The sequence below is a fragment of the Brienomyrus brachyistius genome, unplaced genomic scaffold (genome assembly GCF_023856365.1).
Source record: "Brienomyrus brachyistius isolate T26 unplaced genomic scaffold, BBRACH_0.4 scaffold49, whole genome shotgun sequence".
Classification (NCBI taxonomy): domain Eukaryota; kingdom Metazoa; phylum Chordata; class Actinopteri; order Osteoglossiformes; family Mormyridae; genus Brienomyrus; species Brienomyrus brachyistius.
This window is the reverse complement of record NW_026042324.1, coordinates 1,224,787-1,245,088: the sequence shown is the minus strand read 5'-3', so window position 1 is coordinate 1,245,088 and position 20,302 is coordinate 1,224,787. Positions and strand designations below refer to the sequence as shown.

The window sequence follows — 20,302 nt, the reverse complement described above, 5'->3', positions numbered from 1 at the left end:
GACCCCTCGGGGACCCTTCTAATGACTCTTCGGCCCTCACCCTGGCAAGCCCGACCCCAACCAAGGGTCGTAATGTCTGTGTCCCAGAAGGGGAGAGGACATAGACGCAGGGCTGGGGTCCCATCCGCCCTGCCCCCTGGCTCGCCCTCCCTCACCTGCGCTGGGGCTCGGTCGGCCCCTGCGTGTCCAGGCCCTCCGGGTCGGCTGTCGCCTGCGGGTCCCCCTCCACGGCCTCATCACCCTGCCTCGCTCCCCACTCTGGTGCCGGGTCAGTCGCCTGCGGGTTCCCCAAGTGCGGCTCCTCTGTCGCCTGCGAGTCCTCCTGCTCCTGCGCGTCAGAGGACGTCGCTGCCTGCTGCGGCTCCCCTCCTCTCCTTGCCCTCGCCTAGGTCCCCTCCAGCTCCCTCGTCCCCTTCCTTGGTGCTCCCTCCTCGGCCCCTCCGAGGTCCCCTCCGGCTCCGGCCTCCCGGCCGCCTGCGGCCCCTCCGGCTGCCTCCCGTCGGCCGCTGGGGCTCCCTCGGACTTCCCTTAGTTCCCCCTCCTTCTCTCCCTACTTTCATGTCCCTGTCCCTCCAGTGTTTCCTCCTCCTCCTGTCTTTGTCCCTCCGTCTTCTGCTCCTTGTCCCCCGGTGTTCCCTCCCAGCACTCCTGGTCCTTTTGTCCTGCCTGTTCCCTCTGTTTCACCCTTTCTGGTCTGTCTGTCCGCGTTCCCAGTCCTTAGTCAGATCCTGTCTTACGTCCTGTCGCTGGCCATGTTTTGTATCTCGGTCCTGTTTCCTGTGCCCCATTAACGGTTTTGTTCTTCTGTTCCAGGTCCCATTTCCCTCATCCCATCCGTCGCCTCCTCTGAGGCACGCCCGGAGAAGCGCACCTTTGGGGGGGGGGGGGGGGATTCTGTCATGCCCGGCTTGTACGCTCCTCGTGTTTACCACGCCCCCTGATTACCCACGTGTGCTTCCCTGATCGTCCTCAGCTGTGTCTGATTTATTTTGATCAGTCTCGTCCATTTAAGTCCTGGTCCTGCTTGTATCCGTTGTCCGTCATTGTGGTTTCGGTGTGGTTCATGTTTCCTAGTCTTGACTCCCTGAATAAACCCCATAGTTTACCCCGATCTTTGCCTGTGTGCCCGTTCCTTCACCGCCTGCCCGCACGATCGCTGCAAGGTTCCGCACCGATCGTGACAGTATATAAACTTTACTATACTACGGGACCATTGAATGCTTGAATCTGATTGGCTGACGAACGTTCTGAGGTGTGCAATTATTTTCAGATAACCGCACGGCGAACGTAGTTCCAGGTAGCTCTCTTGACCGCATTACAGTTCCATATCACTTCGCATATTTAACTGTAATAACGGAAATTAGCATACAGTACCTATACAGCACACAGGACTAACAAAAACAACAACATGACAGACGATTTTCCGAAAGTAAATTTTAATATTTACGGTGAATATGAAACTTTCAACAACTGGGCTGCAGCAGTATTAGTTAGCCTAGTGTACCAACTTAAAGGCTACACATGACATTTCTCACTAGCGAGGTAATAACAGCGCTGCATCTTAAAGCAGACTTAGTTTAGAGACGGTGCTTCAGAACACTGTTGAGGGACACACAGAGGTAGCCTAATTCATACAAGCTCTCTCTCTCTCTCTCTGTTTCTCTTTCTCTATGTCTCTCGCTCTCTTTCTAATAACTTCATTATTAACTGCATTAGTCTGCTATCAACGGCTCAAGCCTCCATTGCCAGCTTTAAAATGACGTTTTTGGAACTAGCAAAAGAGTCGTTGGATGAGATGCGGAAGAAATAATCCTACTCACAATAGCGATTTAAGTAGAAAAACCGGACGAATCCCTTGAAATATATCATCTGATCGATGTCTTGATGTGTGGCAACCGTAGTATAAGCGGAATAATTGACTCCGGACCGTTGAATTATTAGAAAATAATGCACACCCGAGGTGTAACGGCCACTCCGCTTCGCGTCGTGGCCGCATTACCACCTCGGGTGTGCATTATTTTCTAATAATTCAACGGCCCGTCGTCAATTATTCCTTACTTATAGAATATTCAGAAAATCATCTCATGCCCCACAGTTTCAGAATCACTGACCTGTAAAAATTTCTTAGGAAGGTTGCAAAAATAATCCATGGAATAAACAGATGGCTGTGCTTGCAAGATGGCGGTTGCAAGAATGATCTATAAAATAGTTTTAGAGTTACTGTATGCAAAAGACTGAGGGTGTTTCCCAATATGTGTATTCCCAATATATACTTATATTCTCCTGTACCCGTTTTACATCTTCCATTGCCAAAGACCAGTTCCAATACTAAGAACAGAAGAATTCTCAAATATTGTTCGTGCTCTGCCACAAATATTAAGGATACATTGGCTACATCCTTGCCAAACGAGACCAATCCCATGATTGACTGTGCCCTAAGTTTGTTCTTGGGAGGCAAGTTAGCAAGACTACAAATACGAACTTTGCCTTCTTGGTACTGAGAAAAACCCTGAGTGTTTTCAATATAATGTTTGTGTAAATCAGTAATTAGATCCATCAAATACTTTTTGACTTATCACATTCACAGTATTTAATGTTGTCTGCTTTCACCTTCCCTTTTGGGCAACTAAGCAGGGATGCCTCGACATTGAGACGATCTATCTCAAAATTTAATCAGTTATCAGTTCCAGTCTGTCACCTATACAATGCCTCGGCAAAGTTTGAAAAACAACCATCAAATGTTTTTTGAGATATCGTCTTAACATTCAAAGTGTCATTAGTGGTGGAGGACCAGTCCCAAAACCATATGTATTCCCTCGTCAAATATAATACTACGGAGTAAATATACAGTATGAAGTGGATCATTTTCTACCCACTCACGTAGACATACATACATGAGTGTATCCATGCTTATATTGGTCTGTGTGTGCATTTGTCTGTGTGTGTGTGTGTGTGTGTGTGTGTGAGGAGTATTGGGGTGGGGAGACCATTTGCAGCAGTGTGTCAGAGAAAGGAGCTCCCTGCAGACCCCAGGACAGTGTAATTGTAACAAGCACAAACAAATGTTTGTGGTGTAGGAGCCTCCTCATAAGTCAGCTGTAATAGCTGCTGACTGGGGTCCTGCCGGTCGGCGGGCCGCCAGTCTGACAGGCATCTCCGTGCCTGCACTGCTAACAGGTACAATGGCTCCCAGTGGATCATGGGCCCAGCCAGCCACTGGCAAAAATACAGCCATGATTGAGACATACACAACCATGGTGGCCTCAACAATCAATTAACTACCCCCGACACTTCCCCTCACTCATTCTCGACAGCCCACTCCGATTGTGTAGGAGTGCGATCTACCATGATGCCACTAATTACATTCATCACGGGCATGTAACACTGAGGGTATTACTGATCTCCCACATACAACTATGTGCCCACTGCCCAGGGAAAAGATGAAAGGACCTCAAGGGTAAAAAAGAGCCATTTTCTATCCCATGTGCCCTTCTGTCAGGATTTAAATTCACTTTTGTGCTGGCACAGACTAAAGTAATATATGAAGCAGAATAAAATCAATACCTCAACTGGCCCAGATTCAGGATAAAGACAGTTCAAAGGTTACAATGGAGATATTTTCCCTACAAAGCTCTGCATCTTTGATACAGAACATTTCCAATCATTTATCTTTGTTCCTCATCATGGTTTGTGACTGTACACTCTCTTTCACACCCTGGGGTATTCTGTTCTGTGTTGTCAATTGTGGTTGTCCCTTTAAAATACCTAATGAGTCATATTCTTTTTCTAAGAATATTGACCTTAGTGATGCTTTCACATAATGCTGCTTTGTGATGGAGTAAAAAAAACTATGTAAAATATAACCTGATTAAAAGTTTCATGAGCCAACTTATTCCAGGACTAATAATGCAAGTCACTGATTAATTTTCAAACAGCACAATTGCTTTTGAATTGAATGAGCTGCAAGTTGACTCACGTCCAAGCTCAACAATCAGCCTGTTTGCGCTAACCAACCTCTACCACACACTGCCAGCAAAATCACTGTCTTCCTCATTTGTTCTTCATTAATATGCTGCATAAATACATTAAAAGGAATTGAAAAGCATGAATCCAATTAGTGCTCCCAGGCTGAGCAAGAAGGTCAAGTGAGTTGGTCTGCAGGTGGGCAATAGTTCAGCGACCTGAGGGGGTTGGACTAAGAGCCTGCTGCTTCCATTTCCCAAAATCATAAGGATGTTGAAGCTTGGAACCAATTCTTATTTAAGAAGTCTCCTTTATTCTCTTTATTCCAGAAGGTTTACATGCATTATTCCTCTCACAAATGACATGTTGCAGAAGACAACTAAGCAAGTAAAAGAGTTTCGCCTTGAACTGAGAATAGCACAGCGCAGGCTCATTACAAACCATGAATTTCATCCACTAGGATTGCAAAGCGGCAAAGCCTACATCAGCAAGTCCATAAAATCTTTAAGGACTGCATCACAATCTCTTCCCTGCTAGCCAGGAACATGTGAAAAGTGCACACAGGGAGATCACCTACAAGTTTAGGAATGGAGGACTCACCCTGGTTTCTGAGCCCAGTGACCTCCTAGCACTGCTCATTAAATGTTTGTGCCTCTTCATTATTTATGCCAAGCAAAAGGAACCTATCTGTTTATTCACTTTTAAAGAATGCCAAGGGATGCTCTCAGTCTGTTTCCTTGGTTGGAAGAAATACTCCTTCGAAACTCTCTATCCACCAAGAACCTGAAAAGGTCAATCCTACTTCATAGTCACAAGTAAATGCCACCTTTTCTTCTGATACATGCCACAGCACAATGGCATTTCAGGGATCAGAAGAAAAGGTTAAGATATTCCTATAAATGTATTCATGGCAGTCTGAATACTTGGTGGATCAGAGTGACAATTGAGCTTGGGGAGTTAAAAGTTTTCTGCAGCTTATGAAGCCCGTGATTTAAAACTGTGCTGGCAGAAATAGTAAATGCAACTGTATATCTATATTCATTTATGTATGAGGAGCTGCAGCATCAAAGATCCGGAATATTAAGGGATAAAATGTTGTCTGTGTAAATGGATTAATATGAAAAACAAATGTTCAAGTAAGTAGCGTAATCCCATCAAGGAGGAATAAAGGTTGTTCATCAAAATGATATGAAAATTTACATACAAAAACTACCTGAATTACAAAAAAAAAAGGAAATGGATGTTAATGCATTAAACATCAGCATCAGTTATCTATTTCATGCTCAGGCAAACAGAATCAGAATGCATAGCACAACAAAACCAGATCCAAACCAATAAACCACAACTCCGTACTGCATCGTTGTCATACGCATAGATAAGAATATATTGCAAGACTAAAAGAAAACATTTTTATTTGAACAATTTTAATATATAAAAAATATATGAACAATTTTCACTGTTTCTGTAATAGTGACATTAAAGATCTTTCTTATCTTATCTTTTTAGAACAAAGATAATAAGGGAATCTTCCCGATGAACTAGGTAAGACACTTGGTCAATTTTCAAAGTTTTTAATGACATCATCAGTGCAGATTTATGAAATGTAAATAAAATACACTGTACATATAATTTTACAATGACCCGTATATCAAAATCAAAGTGGGCAATTGTGATGCAGATGGCCCATAGTGTGCCTTGTGGCCTTTCCCCAGCTTAGCGGAAAATGGCAGTGGGTGCTCAGTCATGTACAAGTTAAGGGCAGGTAAACCTACAATTTAAAGGTGCATTTTTTATACTGCAATGTGCAGTTGGTTTATAATGCAATGAACTATAAATCACTCATAGCACTGTTGGACCCCTGCTTACAGAGCAAGAATTGCTAAGATCAAAATGCACTCCAGTTGAAAATAATCTTCAAAATAACGATGCCAAGCTCAGTCAATCATAGTGGTGACAACCAAACCAATAAATACAATTTGAACTGACTCACTTTTTCATCACCAAACCTTCCCTGAAAAAAACTGACTTTTCATAGTGCTGTTTAATTCAAATTTAGATCAGATTTTGCCTAGCTAGCTTGACATTTTTTATGAAGACTGAGTAATGACCCTTAATTACATAAATAATTTACCCTATTTTTAATTTTCAATAGTACAGGATATTTTTATTTCCTGTAACATTAATGCCAGACAATTATACAGACCATATTCATTCAACCAATTTAGAAACAGGTAATTTATTGAGAGTATTGTGATTTCAATGCTGGGACAGAAAATTAGTTAAGTATATTACTATTATTTCTGGAAATTTGCCTTTCGCTAGAAACTACCAAAAATGTTACAGCACTCTGGGTAACACTTTACATTAACTGCACTTTCATAATGTTTTTATATTGCATTCATAAAACGTTCAGTACACCTTCATAATGTATTCATTTAGTCTTCATAAAACATTCATAAACATCATGCATGTATACCTTTACATCCTAACATCCCTTAACAGCTGTAATATACATTATTAACAAACATTATATAATAATAACAAACATTATAATTGTATAATCATGTAATGTTTGTTATTAATGTATATTAAAGCTGTTAAGGGATTTTAGGATGTTGAAAGGATTGTTTAGGATGTATTTGCATGCTGCTTATGAATGTTCTATGAATGCATAATGAATGCATTATTAAGGTGCACTTAATGTAAAGCATCTTCCAGAACTGCAGCAGAAGAAGTAGTGAAGGTTTATATCTGTTTGGAACTGTTTCAGAACTGTTACACCACCAATACACACAATGTAGCTGAAGATAAAGCGAGTACTCAGGTATATTACACTTGGTATGATATCTGTTATGTTTAGGTCTCCCCACACTATGTCATCAGCATACTGCTTTTCAGGAATACAAGTGCTGTGAGCACTTTATGCTTTAATGGTACATGATGGGGGGGGGGGGGGGGGTGATGCTGTGGCAGTGTGGTTAGCACTGTTGCCTCACACCTTTGAGATGAGGGTTTGAGTCTCCACCACCACTCCCATGTGTGGAGTTTGCATTTTCTCTGTGTGTCATCATGGTTTTTCTCTGGATACTTGTTTCCCCCATGGTCCAAAAACATGCTAAGGTGAATTAGAACTAATGAACCATGTGAATGGAGTGTGTGCCCTGTGATGGGTCAGCACCACATCCTGGGTTGTTCTCTGACTTGCACCAATAGCTTCCAGGATAGGCTCCAGACCTAGTAGCTACCATCAGCAAACATAACATCATTCATTTCAAAATATGCCTCAATAGTTTCACTCATGCACATAGATAACAACGTGTAACGATCTAACGTTTAAGGTGTTTAGGCGCGATAACCCTCATGTTCATGCACAGGACAGGGGAGGGGAGATGGGGGAAGTGGAAAGAAGGAGGTGTGGCTTCAGGGGGATGCCTGAAGCGAGGGGGTGGACACACATTGGGGGTGTTGTCTGGCTCAATCTGAGCCACTTTCTATTTTCCCATTTACAGTCAGGGCTGCATAGACGCACTGGTGTTTTTCTCCAACACACAGGTTGCGGATTGTAAGGAGAAATTTGCTGAATTTGTGAAGATGTCATATTTTGTCATCAAGACTGCAAAATACTAGAGTAGCACTGCTTTTGAAAATACTATCAAAGTACAGTACTCAGCAGTACGTCTGGACAGGATAAGAGTATGAAAAATGAGATACCACCCAAGCCTAAACTGACCCTGTTCATCAGTTGTCCCCAATGTTCCCCAAAACCTTAAAAAATAACTCTGACTGTGTCTCTCTGGAGACCAAGGTCTGCAATAACTAACTAGAAAAGGGGTGTCTGGGAAAGACAGCATTTTATTCCCCAAACAACAGCGATCAGTCTACCTATCTAATCTCTACTCGTCTCACACTAACCAACCTGTACAAGTACTAGAAGTACTGGATGGATGACATGGAAATCTGCAGTTTAACAAGACCTGGTGCTGTAGGAAACAACAGCATTGTATTCCCCGGACAGCCCTGTCATTTGGACCAGTCATCTAATCTGTATTCGCGCGGCACTCAACAACTTGTACAATTTCTAGAAGCAGCCACAGAGTGGGACTAATTTTCAGCCATAGACCAGTCCATTTTGTCTTCGTTCTGGGGCAACAAATAAACGATAAATGATGCCACAGTTCAAGTCTTATTATCCCTATAAATGAATTCCTGATATTTCAAGTAGAAAATAAATACTAAATACCATATTGAACTGTTCAAGCAGCCTGACTTTTTTACCCTCGCCTAGTCTCTTTCTAACGTGCATTGTTCGAGAAACTTCCAGTGATTAACAATAGCAAGCGCAGTTCTAAATGACAAGCAATCACACTGATGCGCATGTCGCGTATTTGCGTGTTTCTCTTTGCAGCACAAATGTGGTCTATTGTGTGTGTGTGTGTGTGTGTCTGTGTATGTGCATACATGCATGCATGAGAAAACTTGCTAGTTAACATTCTGAAGCATTGTTGTAAAAAAAAATGCACAACAGCTTAATTAGCCCTCTGGGAATTCCCTGAAGTCTCACTCCGGACATGCCTCGAAGTACTGGATCAATCACCTTGAAATGCAAAAGTTAATAAATTTGTTTTTACCTGAAAATTACTTGAAATATTTATTAATTTATTGCACATTCCACTTATACAGTATGACAATTATTCCCCACGAATTAGGTAATTACTTGTATTCCTTTGTTATTATTTTTTATTATTATATACCACATTTCTTCAAAGGCATTCCAGAACAGTGGCTAAAATGTGATATATTAATAATTATATAGTCTTGACTAATATTAATTATTATTTAAAGGGAAAATACTAACCACTTATCACGCTCAAGGGTACTGGGCCCTGAACCCTAACCCCGGCCGCACCGGGCAAAAGGCATGGGTATATCCTGCTTGGGACGCCTGTCTGTATTAAGCCATTTATACACACTCACACACAGCCATACTCTATGGGCAATTTAGTAACACCAATTAGTCTACATACAGTACAGGGAAATCTCCACACAAGCAGAGCCGAGGCAAAATTCAAACCACCAGCCCAGGGGGCATTACACAGCTGTGTGTCTCAATGACTCACCACACCATACAAAATGCGGCCAATATATACATTTTTCATGTAATTAAGGCAAATTTGTAACAGGCTGAAAAGACAGCTTTTAAATATTTAAAAACATATTTAAAAATACAGTATTTAAATATAAAATATATTTATTAAATATTGAAACACCCCCCAATGCCTATGTATATCAGAAAATGTTTAATTGTTCATCTTGAGGGTAGATCACACTGGGGACAAAACCTAATATATTTCACCAGCCATCCAAAAAGTATTGAGCCTACGGTTTTTTATAAAAATAAACTAAAATTATGGTATAGGTGATCCAAAGGGTATAGCCTGTCATTCAGTCAGGAATCCCATAAGATCAAAACCTCTACAGATTAAATTACAAGCACAAATCACATATATCTAAAAGTGTCTTCATGGAGCACCATGAAATACATCATATTACTGCCTAGCATGACAGCTCTAAGTTTAGGCCACATCGACTTTATCAGCAGAGCTGCATTTCGAAACGGAAGAAGAGAAGAAAAGAAGGTAAAAGACAAGAGCCAGGAATAAATCATTGTTTCCCCAGGGCATTCAAAATGTGGCAGGAATTACAAACCCTGCACTCATATGAGGACAGGATAACAAAGGCACTTAAAAACTACATTAAACAGTGATCACTTTTAAAAGAAACACAGCAAACAATATTATAAGCGGGAGAAATGTGATGCTTTGGGGCTTAAATGTCAGCTTTCTTTTTCCACTCATATATGTCAGTCTGACATGGTGTATTAGCATTGTCAGGCTAGCCTGCCATTTCTGTCAGGCCAAGCCTGCAATACTAAGCAAGGGCTCTCCTGTCACTTGGCACAGTATGGAACTTGCCCTCACCCAAGCCAGGCGCCACCAAAACAAATCCTACAGCAGCTCAACTTCAGTAGCCTCCATGTGATACCTAGGAGGAGGGATGAGCCTCATTCTCTCATCCCTGGCCCACCATGTTAGGATGCACATCAGTCAGGGAAGATGGTGCAGATCACTGAAACTGGCAGCAGGGGAGGGGAGGGGCTCTGTCTGCAGGCCCCACTGCAACCTTCCCAGCAGCTGCAGACAGAAAGCGATAGGCTCCATTCATAGCTGAGCCAACACTCTTCTTTGAAGTTCATGAGACTGCAAGTGGGTTCCCTGGCAAAGATGGAATTTAAACAGATGAAAATTGCTGAGGGCAGCACCACTCACGCGAAACACAGACAGCAGGCGCTCATGCACATATATATACACACACTTTCATAAAAGCAGGCTAAATTCAAGCATTCAGGCTTGTGCCATCGTCATTGATTCAATCCAGTAAAAATTATCCACACTTGACTGCACTCAGTCAACTGTGATTACTCAACTGCTGCTGCAAGTATGGCATGCTTAGAGAACGTGTTATCATGTTCTTATATCCACAATGCACATTGTGCACAGTCATTTATCACAAACACTCCAGTCAAATGCAATGTAAGTGTCACAACCTGCTCTGAAACTAAGAAATAATATTAATTACTATTTTATATTATGTTATTTTGTAATATTATATTTACACCAATTAGCGATAACATTAAAAGAAGTGACAGGTGAAGTGAACATCATTGATTATCTCATCACAATAGCACCTGTAAAGGGTGCCATTACATATTAAGAAACTGAACAGTCAGTTCTTGAAATTGATGTGTTTGAAGCAGGAAAAATGGGAAAGTATATGTATCTGAGCGACAAGAGTAAAATCGTGATGGCTAGAGGTTGGGTCAGAGTATCCTGTGTGATGTTCCTAGTGTGCACTGGTCAGTACCTACCAAAAGTGGTGCAAGGAAGGGCAACTGGTGAACCGGTGAAGGGGTCATGGGAGCCCAAGGCTCGCTGACGCGCACAGGGAGCTTAGGCTAGCCCATTTGGTCAGAAGCCACAGGAGAGAACTGTAGCTGGCTATGATGAAACACAACTTGTTGCATATGGGATTGGCTAGCCGCAGACCAATCAGAGTGCCTAGGCGGCCTGATTATTCATGATTTCTGTTACACTACCTGGATGACCAGGTGCATGTGCATCATTTACCTGGGGAAGAGATGGTACCAGGATGCACTATGGGAAGAAGGCAAGCCAGCGGTGTGACGCTCTGATTCTGCTGAGAAACCTTGGATACTGGCATTGCTCACATTTCCTGACCATGCAGTGCATGTTACTTTGACACATGCCACCTGCCTAAACATTGTTGATGACCAAGTACACCCTATTGTGGCAACAGAGTTCCCTGATGGCAGTGGCCTCTTTCAGCTGTTTAATGCCACCTGCCATACTGAAAAAATTGTTCTGGAATGTTCTAAGGAGCATGAAATAGTGTTCAAATTGTTGACTTCCCTTCCAAATCTCAATCCAATCAAGCATCTGTGGGATATACTGGTCAAATAATTCCATGAATCCATGCAGGGCCCACCTCGTTATTTACAGAACTCAAAGAATCTGCTGCTAACATCTTGGTGCCAGATTTCACAGGACACCTTCGGAGATCTAGTAGAGTTGACCGGTCAGATCTGTTTTGGGGGCACGAAGAGGATCTACACAATATTAGACAGGAGATGTTAATGTTATGTCTGATCAGGTTTGTCTTTTCTACCAATAAAAATGAACAATCTTGTGAGCTCATGTGAGGGAAAGGAGGAGAGCTGGAAGTCACGACTACCCAGAGAAAAGCGATTACACAAACGCGGCGTGACGTCCAAGGTGTATAGTCATCACACAGCTTGGGTGCCCCTTCCTCATCTTCTGCGACAGCAGGAAGCCTAAGTGCTGTTGTCAAAACAGGCCCTGCTTTTTGTTTTCCCACATGCTAACAAACAAAAATCCAATTCTACCTCAATTAAAGAACCAGTTAATCTCCGAGAGCAAGAAATGGGAAATATGGGAGGCCCCCTGCCCGCTCATTAGTGGCCATCATTACAGTGGCCGGCATGCTGCCTTAAACTCATTTGTAGCCCAGCCCCAATATCCTGATTATACCATGTACAAAATACCTGGGTAGGGACGCTTGCATTGACAGCAGTACAAAGTGCTCTCCATTCCACCAGTCCCCGTCTGACTGGGAGCTCCATTTCTTAGCAACCTTTCTCTATACGCAGGGAATCAATTAGAAGCCTTTATGTGGTTGCGCGCCCCACAACATGCACATAGCTGTGACTCACAGTGCCAGGGTGCCCCACTGCTTTGTCCCTCGTTTACTGCTTACCAATAAACGAGGGCCATGAAAAACCAAAGGGCACTTCCACACATTTAACATTCACATTTAACTCAATTATCTGATGCTTTTACTCAGTGTGACTTACAGTTGTTTTGTGTCTTCTCATGATGCCCCAGAAGAGGCACCAATCTAAACATAATACCAAGCAATATTGAAACACATCCCAATGCATGTACAGTTTGGTCCATAAGTATTTGAATATCGATATAATTTTCATAATTTTGGCATTGTATATAACCACAATGGATTTGAAATGAGACAATAAAGATGTGACTGAAGCGCAGAGCTTCACCTCTTGTTAAGAGGTTGAACAAAAATAATGTATTAACCATTTAGAAATTACAGCCATTTGTATACATAGTTCCCTCATTTTTAAGGGCTCAAAAGTAATGGGACAATTGACTAACAAGCTTATTAATTGTCAGGTGTAGGCTGTTCCCTCGTAATTTTATTATCAATTAAACAGGTAAACAGTATAGATTTTGACAGCTGTCAATGCAAGTGAAGCAGACCATCGTTAGGCTGAGAGAATTAAACAAGCCCATCAGAGAGAAAACAGAAACGCATGGCCAAACCAACAATGTGTGACATTATTAAAAAGAAGGAACACCCATTCATCCATCCATTTTCCAAACCGCCTATCCTACTGGGTCGCGGGGGGTCCAGAGCCCATCCCAGAAGCAAGAAGGAACACATTTTGCTAAATTCTACAATTAAGTTAAGAGAAGGCTTCATAAAAGTAAATACAGAGGGTTTACCACAAGGTCCATACCACTGGTTCACCTCAATAATATGAAGCTCAGAGCAGACTTTACCATAAAAAATGCTTAAAAAAACCTTGCCCAGGTCTAGAGGAATATTCCTTGTACTGATGAAAAGAGTATGGAAAAAGGAAGGACTCATGGCTCATGATCCAAAGCATAACATGGGTCGCTGGTGTTTATTGATGATATTACTGCTTACAGAAGCACCAGGATCAATTCAGAAGTATATGTTGCTCTACGGGGCAGCATGGTAGTGCAATGGTTAGCACTGTTGCCTCACACTTCTGGGACCTGGGTTCGAGTCTCCGCCTGGGTTACATGTGTGTGGAGTTTGCCTGTTCTCCCCATGTCGTCGTGGGGTTTCCTCCGGGTACTCCAGTTTCCCCCCAGAGTTCAAAAACATGCTGAGGCTAATTGGAGTTGCTAAATTGCCCGTAGGTGTGCGTGTGTGAGTGCATGGTGTGTAAGTGTGCCCTACGATGGGCTGGCCCCCCATCCTGGGTTGTTCCCTGCCTCGTGCCTATTGCTTCCGGGATAGGCTCCGGACCCCCCGCGACCAAGTAGGATAAGCGGTTTGGAAAATGGATGGATGGATGGATGTTGCTCTACTATATGCTCAGATTCAGCAAACGCTGCAAAACTGCTAAGACAACACTACTCAGAACAGATAGACAATGGCCCAAGACAGAATGCAAAAGCAACCCAAGAGCCTTTCATGGCAGAGAAGTGGAATATTCTTCAATGGCAGAGTCTGTCACCTGACCTAAAGCCAACTGAACATGCATTCCACAAACAAGTAGCAACTGAAGACAGCTGGCAAGGCATCACTAGGAAGGAAACCCAGCATCTTATGAAGTGCATGGGTGCCAAACTTCAGGTGCCATTGAAAGCAAAGGATTCTCAACCAAGTATTTAAAATGACTATTAAAAGTATGAAAAGTTAATGACTATTAAAAGTATTTTCAGCCTCTGAAAATGGGGATTATATATAAAAATGGCTGCAGTTCCTACATGACTGATGTGATATTTTTGCTAAACCCCTTGAATAAAGCTGAAAGTCTACACCTCAATTCCAGTTTGACTGCTTAATTTCGCAGAGGCAAAATTATGAACATTGTGTCATTGTCCAAATACTTATGAACCAAATTGTATTAGTTCTGTTCTCCTTCATCCACATTGGGCTGGGTGAGGGGGCAAATGACATGAAAAGACAATCCCTGTAACCCTCCTCATTCTGCATACAGTGATTATTGCAGCACCATTAAACAGGGAAAAATACAGAGAAAATTCTTCCTCAGCAGAATGTGATTTAAAGTAAATAACAGCTGCTTTATAAAAGTCTTTAAAGACTGTTTAAGCATAAGACAAAATGCAGCAAACCAGATCAATATGCTGGCAACAGCAGGCAATGTAGGGGTACATTACATCTGATCCAGTGCGGCAGAGGGCGGCTACATCCATTACTGCGAAGGAACAGGCCATTTATTCATAGCACTGCCCAGAGATATGTGCATTTCCCTTCTCCATGAACATTCATTCTCCACGAAACATATGCAGCCCAGCAGTCTGAAACTAATTCAACGGCAGCCACACATAACAATGCAATCTGTTTATGGGGGGGGCACAGAAAGAAACAAATACTAATAATAACATTTTAAATCGATGCAATTTATCACTTCACGGACCTGCTTCAGCATGCAGAACGCCTGTGTGACGGGCTCTTCCTGGCAGTGCGGAGCGCTTCCAAAGATGGCCAGGATGACAGGGCAGGATGAGCGGGTTGACAACACCATGCTGACATTCGGCCACGGAGAAGCCTGACCAGTGGTACCCATATTTTACTATCTGAATTTCAACAATGCTATTTGACTGTACTCCGCTTTGAGAGCCTACTGTTTGTTTATCATATGAGACCGTGACCCCTGTGTTCCCAAACGTCTGAGAAGCAGCCAGTATTTGTCCTATTTCCTGGATCCTCTATTTGGATAAAGCGTGAATATCCAAGTGCCAAGTGGTAAAGAGGCAAAATTTCCCTGAAACTGGAAACTACAACAATTAAACCAAAAAGGTGACTTCATGGCCGGGATTCTGTAACGATATCATGCAATTCAGCACAGGCAGCAAAATGACAAAGCAAGAGAAGATCGGGACTCCATGTGCGGCATTAGCTTCTCATTTCCCCCATGCTCAACCCATCAGGTGACATACAGTTGGCAGGCAGCTAGGGAGCAATCTTTTGAGGGGGCGCAGGAAATTTCACTTCGTCTTGGACAGGGGGCATCATGCAGTGATCTCTATGCCCCACATGCCCCCCCACCACCTCCTCCCAGAGGCATGCATGCCCTCCTCAGTGCCGGCAAAATGCAAGCACATGATGGGGGAGACGGAGTTGGTTGAAGCATGCCTAGGACTCCACTTGGGCTTCGACTTCGGAAGTAATGATGCATCGATGTCTGGTGGTGTGACGGTTATGAAGGTGCCGATTCAATGCATCGATCTCTAAAATCAGCATTGATTTTTGGAGGTGAAATAACTCATATTTCTGGGTTGTGCACTCTCACATTCATGTGCTGCAGGTAGGTGGACAAAGTAACACAGGAGGGAATGCTAAGGCTCATTACTATTCATAAATGAAGAGCTAATTGATGATCTTTGAACTACGAGGCTTTCAGAAAACTCACCCCTGACTTGTGGTTCAGAGTGTTTTATCTAATGGTTAACATAATCGTTGCACTACAATGCTTTTGGAAAATGCCTGTTTTGTAGAGCAAAAAATGGTTGTTCTTTTAGCCAGCTACAATGGCTAAGACCCTTAGGTAGCTAACTAGCTAACTAAGTAAAAATGTAATGTTAGCCTTAGAGATGCACAACATATCACTACTGGCTGATATTCATTAAAAACCAAGATTTCGGCATCGGTCTGATGTGTCAGTCTGGGCCAGTATGGCCGGCTGATATTTAAACGTTATCAATATTTAAAGTTATCAGCACTAAAGCTACAGACTAAAATAATGGACATGACTGCATTGAATGGCGGAGGATTTTGTCAGTTCATTCACCACTTGGAAGAGGTCTCAAAGTGCTGGCTCTGGTTTATAATTCATTATTAATTCTGGCCCGCAGATCAATCTTTCATTTCCCGCAGAATAAAAACAATGTATTGTTTTTCCGCTAATTTACGCTGGGAAATTCCCCCCAACCCCCCATCAGGTAGCACTTCCTTTAATATGATTTTTTTCTGTTTAGTTTCGTAGTTGGCCTCTTGACAATTTTACACTTGCGTGTTCTCCTTATTGAATAATAACAATAAAAATAGATGTTTTTTATATGTTGTACATTCTTTGTGTTCCATTATATTGTGTTCCATGGTAACATTTGTGATATTTTTTCAGTGAAGTTGAAAAAAAAAGCTTTCAATTTAGTTTATCAGAATAATAAATTCATCTTATCTTATCATGTTAAAAACTGAAGATTTCTGACGCATCAAACCATTCCCTCGATAACTGCAATCGGATCCAATTACCTTGTGGCCAACGATTTACACACCTGACCATGCGGCAGTGCCCCATCTTTGCTGCTTTAATATTATATTAAGGTTTAGCTGTTACAAGCTGCCCCCAAAAAGCAGCATAATCCTCGGGAGATATGAGTATCGAAATAAGCCAGTGTTCCCACAGCCTGACTCAAAATGAGGTAACAAAGCTCTTTATAGTTTTTTGACTGACACTCGAAGCAGTAAATATAAAGCGCAATAATGATCCAAAATACAACATATCAGCAGGATTTTATTTTTTTATAAAATGGATTCAAAATATATTTGGGTATAGAATATTATCTGCTAGCAGAAACACCATCCAAGGGACTTAGGATGGCAGAGTATCAAGCATATATACCAAGTGGCAGCATAGAGCAGAAGACAATTTACATAATTGACGATTATTATGATGATGAAACCCTGGAATAGAACACTGACAACTTATTCAAATAGCACTATAAAGGATAAAATAAACTGTCGTGCACAAGTCGAATTCAGAGTTTATACAGCTATTTAGAAGTGTCATTATTTCAAAGAACTTGAGTGGGCTAATAAAGGTTGCGTTCTCCCATATGAATGAAATATAAAAACCTTGTTATTCTATCAGAACCTCATCTAACCATTCAACATGCATATTTAATGAACCTTACAGAAGAATGGATTCAATCTGAAAAAAACGTTTTTCTGTGTGTGACTAAAAAGGCAGTACATCACAGAATACGTGGCAGGTAAGAGAGCACATTTACACCGCGAGACGTACGCACACAATGCGACAGCCTAACTTGGTTAGCTGTGGTTAACATGCTGTTACATGGAGCTGAGGTTAGTGGGCCAGTGAGTGGCACGTTGGCCACGTTTCATACTGAACTGGGATCACGCGCCCCAGCAGCAGGCCGAGCCAGAGGCCAGTCAGTGGGGGCCTGCCCTGATAAAGCCCCACTGCTCTTCCCAACTGTACTTCATCTTCTTCACATTTCCACACCAGCTCAAATGATTAATCACGACTAGTGCCACGATGAGAACACAGAAGTGCTTTATACCATGGAAATGAATTATTACTTGCTGCATTAACTGCTAAGACAAGCTAATTTGATTTAAATGTACCCAGCCCAAGATGACGGTGATTAAATATTTTTCTTAGGTGTGTGTGATGCAAGCCAGTAAATAAAACCCAGAGCCATATTTGCCATCGCTGTCCACACTTGAATAAACTGCAGGCCCTTTGTCTTTGTTTTGCAAGCACTGCAATGATGGTATGTATGCTTGATACGATATGCTGAAGCGTAGATTATAGAGCGGTTGCTGACTGAGAGGCACAGGGGCTATTTTAATGGAACCTGCTTAATGCAGCCACTCTACTCTTGATAAGAGTTTTAGCTTTTAGTGACGGATTATACAAAGGTCGCTAAAATGAAATAGCTGCATTTATTTGAGAATGTGATGACTTCACAATGGAATGGTATGAAGACAGCACGCAGACAAAGAAAAGAGGCCATGTTAATGATTTTACAGAGGCCCAGGTTCTGCTAATGATTATTGTAATGGCTTTTGCATTAAAATAAGAGTCTGAAATGCGCTATTCCACTAGAGTGGAGAGAGCTGATCGGCAGCTACATAATATTTTTCAGATTGTCCACTTACAAACAAAATAAGTAAGCAGTCTCATCTCATGGCTGTCCCCTTTTCACTTCAGCACCAAAAAAATGAGGCAGCGAACTTCAGCGGAGAAACTTCAGCAGAGCTTCTGGCTAAAACAATCGAAAGAGATAAAATGGTCCATCTAATCCTGTTATCTAGGATCAAAGTGGCCAGAGGCATGGAATATGAACCCAAGGTTCAAAAGAAATCAGTGTCACGATTGAATCCTGGGCATGGCCATCCTGTCATTATCAATGCCTCTTAACATCTGTTGGATTAAGACAGGAGCAGGCAGGCCTGGACACACTTCACAGGTATCACTATATTTATTAGGGCCACTGTGTTGCTTCTCTACTCCATTCAAAAAAGATCAATAAAGTACTCCTGGCACATAGGCAACTGCCAGCCTTTCAATATATCAACCCCATCATCTTAATTTATGACTCTGTCCCCAGTGCTCAATCCAATTATGTCACTGTCTTTATAGTCTACAAAAGTAATTGTTATAATATTGTGGCCTGCATTAGGTTCCTAATTTATAGCCGTTAAAAAAAAGTGGGAGAGAGGATTGGTTCCATTGGAGCTTGTATGTAAGAATTAAGGACATGTACTCCCAAGTATCTGTTCCAGCCAAGCTTAGTGCAAGGCTGCCAGTTCTGCAGGTCAGCAGTAAAGCTGACCCAACGCTCCTTCTCATAGCTGCAGCGTCAACCATTTCCCTGCTGATCTTCCAGTTTCTGCTCCACCCGTACTATACAGGTGCAGCACGGGGCACGGGGCATGGGATTTCGAAAGGTGGAACAAATAAAAACAGAACAGAGAGGCCAGCAATCATCCATTTTAAGGTGCTATACAGTCAGCAACTTTATAAATTTAGACCAGACTGGATTTTCTATACGTCTACTTCTTAAACTGACCACAACAAATATGACCACAAGTGAGTCGAGAGGATATGACTCCCAGCAAATGATGAAGTCATTTTAAATAAGCTTGGGAATGACAATAATAGCATGCGTGCTACATCCGCATTAGTTTACTAGCAGCTGGGGAGTAAAAACCAATCCACCATAGGAACCAAAAGGGATGGAAACCCACATGCACATGAAGTTCTACAATTATTAGATTTAACAGTGGTGAGAGCTACACTCTGGTAACACAGTGTGAGGATGCTAAGTAACTCTACTCAGTTACTATTCCAGTCCAAATCATGAACAAATATAGTTACTGCATGAAATGCATGAGCCGTTATGATTGATTAATGATGAGCAAATGGCATCAGTACGTACTGTAAGTAACATTTCGTTTCTGGTTAATTAATACATTAAGTAAAAGTGCAGTACTACATTATGTGCATAAGTGTCCCCTCAAGTACCTCAAGTGTTACCTGCCCTGCAAATAAAATATGCAAACCAAGCCAAGAATAAACTACTCCAAATATTCAATAGCATGGAAGAAAGGCGTCATGAATACTAGCACACCTACAGCAAATCATACTAAGCCTTAATGGTTGCCAATATCCAGTACAGGCTGTAGGCTAAAACAGAGGCAACACAGAGGGCAAACAGAGGTCAGCCCCGAACAAGAAAGCTTCTACTATTTTCATAGGACAGCTGAGCATTCCCCTTCAACTTCCCTTCAGCTGCATACAACCTTCCATATGACCAAAGGGAAACAAGGTAGTGAAACAAGTAATCCAGAAAACCCACCCATTAAGTGCCACATAACACTGAGACACATAAGCCACATCAGAACTGGAGTGTGGACTGTCAGAACGACAGCCCCGTGACCTGCTCCACCCATCTACTCAATACTCCTCACACACTCCCCAACCTTTACAATTTCTAGAAGTACTGGATGGATAAAATGGAAATTTGAAAGCCAATAAATGTGATTTTACCAGAATCCTATGAGTCCTTGTTGTGAAATTTAACTCTGAAGCCACATCTATTCATTTATTACACATTCCACTTACATTTGCACAATCCTCCCCACCAATTAATTAGTTGTTCACCTGTATGTTTTCACAGATACATTGATG

At 42.1% G+C, this 20,302-nt stretch overlaps 1 protein-coding gene across 1 annotated transcript in view; it reads right to left on the bottom strand.

Annotated features, from left to right (window-relative positions):
- The window catches only part of LOC125723485 (transmembrane protein 263-A-like), an 81,472-nt gene that overhangs the window by 13,923 nt on the left and 47,247 nt on the right, over window positions 1-20,302 (bottom strand). The gene's annotated exons all lie outside the window — the stretch shown is intronic.